General features: G+C 40.5%; 1 long non-coding RNA gene across 1 annotated transcript; it reads left to right on the forward strand.

Moving 5' to 3' along the window:
* Positions 1–1,842: 1,842 nt before the first annotated feature.
* LOC136422903 (uncharacterized) lies at positions 1,843–7,327 on the forward strand. Its single transcript, XR_010753683.1, has 2 exons — positions 1,843–5,727; positions 6,371–7,327. It is a non-coding gene; the product is annotated as an uncharacterized lncRNA (long non-coding RNA).
* The last annotated feature ends 1,169 nt before the right edge of the window (positions 7,328–8,496 follow it).

Raw genomic sequence — 8,496 nt, forward strand, 5'->3', positions numbered from 1 at the left:
CTTGCTACCAAGAAATGTATTCTTCCTTTTAAGATTAATATTCTTACACCAAGAATATTTTTCTTACATCAAGAGCTGAATTCTTGCTGCCAAGAAATGTTTCTTACTTCTAATTAAAGTCAGTTGGACGATTATAAGAGGAAAAATTGCGTTGCCGTATACTTTTTTTTGCACAGAAACATTGCCTCATCCTATATTTACCGTTAAGCATTATCAGACCCCCCATACAGGCCCTCTTTTTTTATGCATCAAAGGGGTCGGCTGTCAGAACACGAGTACAGATCAGAAGAAGGTTACGATCCCCACGTCATCCTTTGCTGGGAGAATATTTTTCTGACACAAGGTCTTCATGTCATCACAGGGTTTACAAGATAAAAATGACTCTCATCGCACCGATGCTGGTTATGTGCGCCGCCTGGCGGATGAATGAAGGATTTGTATCTCACGACTTCAGAGCGAGGAAAGGATGTAAGATCATTTGAAAACAAAAATGAAACAAAGTTAGACAACTCTACAGATATCATCGTAAAGACAGAAAGTAAGACTCCTCAATATAGCAAATAAAAGGCATTGCAAATCGGCATTGTGCGTAAGGGTGGCAACATTGCGCTCTAAAATGGCTGCTGTTCCTAAGGGTACGGCCCCGAGGGCAACGTCCGAGTGGTCATCACCTGGTACTGTGAGTGGGAGGGGAAGAAAACGATGATCGGCAGTAGCTGGAAGACCACGGGGTGTGAGGACTGTTCTTGTAGTGGGGCCGGACTATCCTGTCACAGGTATGTACATATTAGCTTGGGTAACATCCTACTTTGTTGCTCGGAGCTCCCATACTCCCTCTTTTTTCCATTTTATCTTTATTCTTCTTTTTATTTCTTCTTTTTCTCTTTTTCTCTCCTTTTTTCGTATATCCACCCACAAGTTAATTCATACATTTGAACATTCAGTCATTCATTCGCTCATCTATCTATAAAACAACCCATCCATTCATGCATTAATTTAGCCACTAATTCATTCATTCATTCACTCATTCATATCTCTTGATAAATGTATTCATCAATCATATCACCAATTCATTTGTCCATCCATCCATCCATCCATCTGTTTATTCATCCACTTATCCAAAATTATTCTATCGTTCATTCATTCATCTATCCATCCATGGACCCATCGTATAATAATTCATTCATCAATAAATCCACTCATTCATCTATTCACCTGTAAATCCATCCACCTATCCTGTCATTCATTCGCCCATTCATGCATTCGTCCATCCTTCCATCCATCCATCCATCCATCTCTGCTTTCCCAGACACATTGTTTATTACGCCCCATCGCACTGCATGTTTATTGTGGACGAGACCTGTGAGATGCTGCCTGTAGACAGGGATAATCCTTGGCAGGACTGCGATTCTAACAATCACCTGTGGTTGGAAACATCAACCTCTGTGGCACAACCTGTGACCTCTACAGCGCAACCTGCAACCTCAGCGAGACAACCTAGAACCTCTTCGGGACAACCTGAAACATATGCCGGACAACCTACAACCTGCGAGACAACCTACGACATCTGGCGGACAACCTGCGACCTCTTCAGGACAACCTTCAACCTCTACAGGACAACCTGCAACCTCTGCGGGTCAACCTGTGAGCTCAACAGGATAACCTGCAACCTCTGCGGGACAACCTGCAACCACATCTTACCCATAACAGCATTGATACGTTGTTACATGAATGAACTGCCATCATGTTTTTTTAATTGGCTAGCACTACGTGAATCATCTATATCCAATAGATAATTCGCAAGTCCTTGGTACTTGGTTCAACACTGTGTCGCACTGTATAGCCGTTGCCTTATATGGCAAGGGAGCACGAAAAGGCAGGCAGGCTTGATTTGCATGACACATAGGAGGGCGACCGCATGCAACTGCTACAACTGTTCGGAAATATCATTATGTTTAGCCATACCTAGTATGGCTAAACATATTGTTTTTATGTTTAGCCATAAGTATGGCTAAACATATTGTTTTCTCTCATGTTTCTTCTTCTTCTTCTCCTCCTGTCAAATTTTCAAATCGATTCATCTCTGTCATTTTTTGACCAAATGACCTGAAATTTGGTACAGAGGTAATGTAGGCAAAAACCAATGTGCGTTCTTTTCCTTTTTTTGATATTGACCTTGAAAGTGATTTTATTGAGGTTTTTAGGCTATTTTTAGCATATCTTGGCCTCCTGCGCCCTGGTATTTCAACCGAATGACCTGAAATTTGCTGTATATGTGGCTTGAACAAATATTTAAAGGACTACATTCCCATTTTTGGCATACATATATTCAAAACGATTTATTTTGGGCTTTCTTGACAATATTTGCCACTTCTGTCACTTTCAATACTACATATGACCTACAGGTCATTGACCCCAAGTGCCTTGCACCTGGCCAAGCTGGAAGTTTGCTTACGAGGAGGAAAGACCGGACATAAACATTTAACGTGATTATCGGGAAAACACCATGTTCCGTTAAACTCAGTGGTCAAATTGAAGTTTAGGAAATTTTATAACAGAAAACAAGTTAAATCAATGATTTTGTGAATGTTTATTCTAGCATTAGTTATTCCAGATATTTTCAAACTCCAAATTCTTCAACACAACACGGGAGATCGTTTCTCCTCAGACTGGCGCGACACTCCTGTCAAAATTGATTGATGATCTCTCTCTGCCGCCGACTTCATACATGATCAAAGGCGGGTGGTAGGCGGTGCGCGGGGAAACTTAAATATATAATGTAGCGAAGTGTTGCACAAGGAATTCTCACGCTGAGGGGTACATGAAATAATGCTTACAAAATAGACCTCTATGAATCGGGCTACATTCAGCAATGGTAGACGGATTCGGGGCATGCCGCGCAAAACACATGGTCTCACTGGGGACAGGCGTTTTGGTCCCGCACGTTGTCGCAGCGGTGCGTCGCCGCTACGCGATCGAAAGCACGCCGCTGTCTGTCTCGGACCAACACGCGTCTCCCGTGATGTGTAGCGTCCACCACCAGGCCTTCCTACATGTCCTACGTACGGGCGTATGGATCGTAGAATTCGGCAAAAAAGGAATGATTAGGCCAGTAGAGTCAGTCCCCGGTAAGGTCAATGATTCGCCCCTTTGCACTAGCTTGTAACGTTAAATGAATGTACCCTCTGGTGGCCAAACTTCACTGACAAACTTTCTCCCTATTATCATCATGAGCTTGCGTTAGTCTGGTACTAGTGACTATTATGTGCCGGGAATGTTTATCTATCGCACGCCTTGGAAGGAAGTTCAACCATGATAAATGGTCGGCCGTTGCGAAAATTTGGAATCCCATGCTGTTGATTTTCGTGATTGAATCTGTAAGAAAATATATTTTCATGTCGTTCATGTTTTTGGGACGGACGCCGGGACGGGGTGAATTTTTTCTATCATTTTCGTCCCGTTAGTAATGCAAATCGAATCGTGTTGCACAAGAGGCAAAACACTAAAAACGTGGGTCTTGTGGAGTGTTTTGGAGCGGGAAAATGCCGGATATTAGCGGTGCCGAACAGTGTACATCGTAGCGCGCGGGTGACGCTCCGTCAAAACAAATCCGCTGGTGGTCTAGCTCGGCCACCGAAAATAGGCAGAAACACACAGGAGGACTTAGCACCTTCGTTTATGAGGGCAATTGTGAAAATCTTTTGTTACAAATTGTTCGAACATTGAAACATTTGGATAGATTGTTTGAAACTGTTCTAAATAAAGAGATTTTTGTGTAGTTACGTTCGAAATGTTTCCAACGTATGTGAAATAAGTTCAAACATGTTATAAGTTTCAATTCTAATTGTTTGAACACTTTAGAACTATTGTGACTTAGACATTCTTTTAATCAAAATAGTTCAAGCATATTACAAATATTATATTAAAACCCTCTCGGTGACTTTGAATTGACTCAAATATGTTGTTTTTGGTCATTTCCTTCGTCTCCTGTCAAATCTTCATATGTATACTATGGAAAACTTCATTCTTCCCTGGGGTTGATCTTTTTTAATTCAATTTTGAACTGGGTTGATTATGCGCAAGAGTGTAATTTTCAGCGGATATTTTTCGACTGGTTTACATGGAAATGGCACGGAATATCCCATTCTTGCAAGGGGAGGATTCTTTAATTATTTCTTTCAATTTTGAGCTGGAATGATTATGAAAAAGTCCATTGCATTTTTTAGCAGAAGTGTATTTCTTAATCAATTAGTGGATATGGTTGTGGACTGGTCCATATTGTGTTGAGGTGCTACTGGAAGACTCAATTTTGGACTGGGGTGATTCATTTTTTTAGTGCAAGTATTTTAGAATGGTCCATTGTTATTTTGGGAGAGTCCATTTTTTGCATGGCGAGGAGTATGGCTAAACATGCTGTATTTGCTCGCAAATGTTGCCTTTCTAGTTATGTTGAGCCCATAAGTATGGGCTCAACATATTGTATTTGTCTGGTTCTTCTTCTTCTTCTCCTCCTCCTGACAAAGCTTCAAATGGCTTCTACTCCGCCATTTCTTACCCAACCGACCTGAAATTTGGCATGGAGGTAAATATGGCGAATAACCCAAGGCCCTTTTTTAATCATTTTGAAACAGGCCTTAAAATCATTTTTATGGAGGTTTTTTGGGGCATTTTTAGGCAATTTCTATATTTTTGGCTCCTGTGCCCTGGTATTACAAGCAAATGGCCTGGAATTCGGCACAAGGGTGCCTGGAACATGTCCCTACAGGACTTTAATCATATTTCTGGTGTACATCACTTCAAAATGCTTCGTATGGGGGACTTTTGGACCCATTTTCAGACCAAAAACGGGTCAAAAGTGCTGTCCCCGTTCCATGTTCTATCTAAGAATCCATGTTCTATCTAAGGTTCCGGGCGTTCCATTTGCTGCTGGCCAAAGAACATGAGTTCTTTTCTGGTTACCTGAGGTCATTTTGCAGGTAAACACGCAAGCCTTTGCAGTAAGAAGCTCTTGGCGTCTCGCAGAACTTGTAGTAGGGGTGGCGCAGAGCCCGAAATTTGTTATCCGGCCCCGTCAAAACCGAAAAATGTGCCAAATTCAAGGCATACGATCTGATACATAACTGTCAAAAATCGCTTATATTTTTATACCAGTAGTTAAAGAAGGATCTTAACTCAATATCTGTGAAAGATTTACTAAAATACCGTCAACCATAAGCGAGAAATCGCCCATCGGGTTACGCGCATTTCGCCCGCGGGAGCAGGTGCACCCGCTTCCCGGTCACGCAATCGGGGAAGGCCGGCTTCGCGCCGATCCAAATACGGATCGTTAAGTCACTCGTAAACACGAAAACTAGTCGCCAATTTGAAGCCAGCATTACGAGCTACAAAATGATGTAAGTGGTCAGCTTGTGCGACTTCCATTGGTGAAAATATTCACATTTTAATTTTTCAAATCGAAATTCCGGAGGGAGGTACCCCTTTAAAAAAATTTTAGCCATTGGTATCGTTGGAAAATTCAAGAGATTGTTGTTATTTTGGTACCAAATTCGCATATATTCGAGCCATGGTGGGCTCCGTAATCGGCTGATACTTTTAAAATTGCGAGCCAGTTTTGGGAAGGAAGCAAGATGGTGGACGGCGGCCCGGGCGCTACTGACCGCTGCAGTTCGGAGCCGATTACGTCGGCATCGGGCCAAAATACAGACACTTCTACCACCCAAATGCCAGGTAATGTCTTTTTCCAAGTCTTTACGTAGTTTTATGTGGGTTTTGGGTTATTTTTATGTCAAATTTGGTCGCATGATTATCGGTAAACACTGTTGTTTTTGTATGCCGCGTGGTAGCTCAAATAATTTGAATTTGCCGTTTTAATACGTGGATTTTCGTGCCAGTGGTTGCATGTATGATTACTATAAATCATTTTCAACGCCCTATGGATGCATTTGGTTCCTGTTTTTTTTGCTAGTGCCGTGATCTAAACTTAAAATGCAGAAAACTGTACTTGCTATCCTCATCTTCTGACGTCACTGCTAGGAGGAGGGGGGCGGCGGGGATGCCCAGCTGCCCTCTACTCGAGTCCTAGTTTCCGTTGTAATTTATTTTATGAGTAGAAGTATAAACCTCACTTAACAGAATTATGCTGGTCTGTTAAGTTTATTAAGTTGTTACATTTATAATGAATGATAGCCTTTATTATTGTATGCAATTACCAGTACTACTTAGTATATATGTATGGTAGCTAATGGAGGAAATAAAGTACCTAAGTATCCAAGTTTCATATTTATCTCATCATAGATTGTTTGAAATGTGTGTCTGCCATGAATGTATTATATAGTTTGAATTTCAACAGACGTTTTCTCTTTTGACACAGGAATGAAGAGAGTGAAGAGGAGGAAAGTGATGAAGAACCAACAGAACTGCCAGTGAACTAGAAGACGAGACTAGATATTCTATTTGCCGTAAATAACTTTGTAGTTTTGGTACATAACGAAAGAGAACTTCAGTAACTTCTACCCTTGTAGTGATCAGCATGTGTGTCTTGGTTATCTCAGCTGGATAGAGAAACCATACAAAAAGTAGATTTAGCTTTTGTAGTTGATTCAACTGTAGAAATAGTTCCAGACCAGAGAAGTAATGGCCACCTGTTCCATGATCCAGTTGTCTGATTCCCGTAAAATTGAAATATAATACATGTACAATACAATAAATACATGTAATTTGCCACTCAACTGCCCTGCAACAAGAAACGAAAGTCCTGCAGTGAAAAAAGGGGAAGAAATGAAATGAATGCTGGATATTGAATTGTCGGACCAATATTGCAGATTGTACAAAGAATGATATCAGTGTGTACAAATGTAAATATATAGCATTGGGTAATACATGTAGTTCAATATTTCTGGATCAGATTATATTTTTGAGGCTAGATTTGAAATCAGCATGTGTCTAAACCTCTGTGTACCAAGTTTTTTTCTTATCAAGTATGAGGAAGATATGCAAGTTGCATATTTAATTAGCGGATGCACATCTTATTACCTCAGGAAATCAATTATTCATCATAATTCATAATTTCTGAAGCAGATATATAGATTTTATGGCCATATTTAGATTCAGCATGTTACAGAACCCATGTATGCCAAGTTGTTTCCTTGTATATTGTACGGTTACAGAGATATCGCAATCTTGCATATTTAAGATGTCCTGTGCCCATGTCCATTTTTTCCCACTTTTGGTGATATTTTGAGATGAGAAATCTAAAGAAACGATGAAGGCAAAGCTACAAGCTTTAAGGACTTGTTAATATCATTGTAAATAAAGAGAATGCAGCTTATTTGGTGCTTCTATTGTGAATTATTACTGAGTTATGACAGTTTTAAGATATTACATTTTAACGGTTTTTACGGATTCCGGAGAATTTGAGGACTAATTCTCAGACGTTTGAATGGCCATAACTCGCTAACGGTATGTCCGATTTTGTTGAAACAAAAACCATTCTGTTTCTTTCACAAATACCTATCAGATGACACCAAGTTTAAAAAGATATGAAGAGTTAGAAATTTTTGTTTTTGCACGGGTGATTCTGGAACAGTCAATTCATGCATTGGGAGGGAGATTGGCAAAGTATGATGCTCTCGCAAATGTTGCCTTCCAACATGCAGTTAATATTTCGATTTGCCCGGGAGTTATTTTGGGACAGCCCACTTCTTGCATGAGGAGGAGTATGGGCGAAACATGCTGAATTTGCTCTTAAAGCAAATGACGGCCAGTCTAGTTACTCATGTTTCTTCTTCTCCTGTCAAATCTTCAAATGGATTCATCTCTATCATTCTTTGACCAAATGACCTGAAATTTGGTACAGAGGTAATGTAGGCAAAAACCAATGTGCGTTCTTTTCCTTTTTTTGATATTGACCTTGAAAGTGATTTTATTGAGGTTTTTAGGCTATTTTTAGCATATCTTGGCCTCCTGCGCCCTGGTATTTCAACCGAATGACCTGAAATTTGCTGTATATGTGGCTTGAACAAATATTTAAAGGACTACATTCTCATTTTTGGCATACATATATTCAAAACGATTTATTTTGGGCTTTCTTGACAATATTTGCCACTTCTGTCACTTTCAATACTACATATGACCTAAAGGTCATTGACCCCAAGTGCCTTGCACCTGGCCTTGCATGCCTGTGAGCCTTGCGACCACCTGATTGGTCAATTGGGTTAATCTAATTATCTTGCATTCCTGGCGCAGGTGTGCTTGTATTCATGCCAAATATGGTATGGGAATTCCAATGAGGTACTCTGGTGGCCAAACTTCACTGACAAACTTTCTCCCTATTATCATCATGAGCTTGCGTTAGTCTGGTACTAGTGACTATTATGTGCCGGGAATGTTTATCTATCGCACGCCTTGGAAGGAAGTTCAACCATGATAAATGGTCGGCCGTTGCGAAAATTTGGAATCCCATGCTGTTGATTTTCGTGATTGAATCCGTAAGAAAAT

The sequence above is a fragment of the Branchiostoma lanceolatum genome, chromosome 17 (assembly GCF_035083965.1).
Source record: "Branchiostoma lanceolatum isolate klBraLanc5 chromosome 17, klBraLanc5.hap2, whole genome shotgun sequence".
Classification (NCBI taxonomy): Eukaryota; Metazoa; Chordata; class Leptocardii; order Amphioxiformes; family Branchiostomatidae; genus Branchiostoma; species Branchiostoma lanceolatum.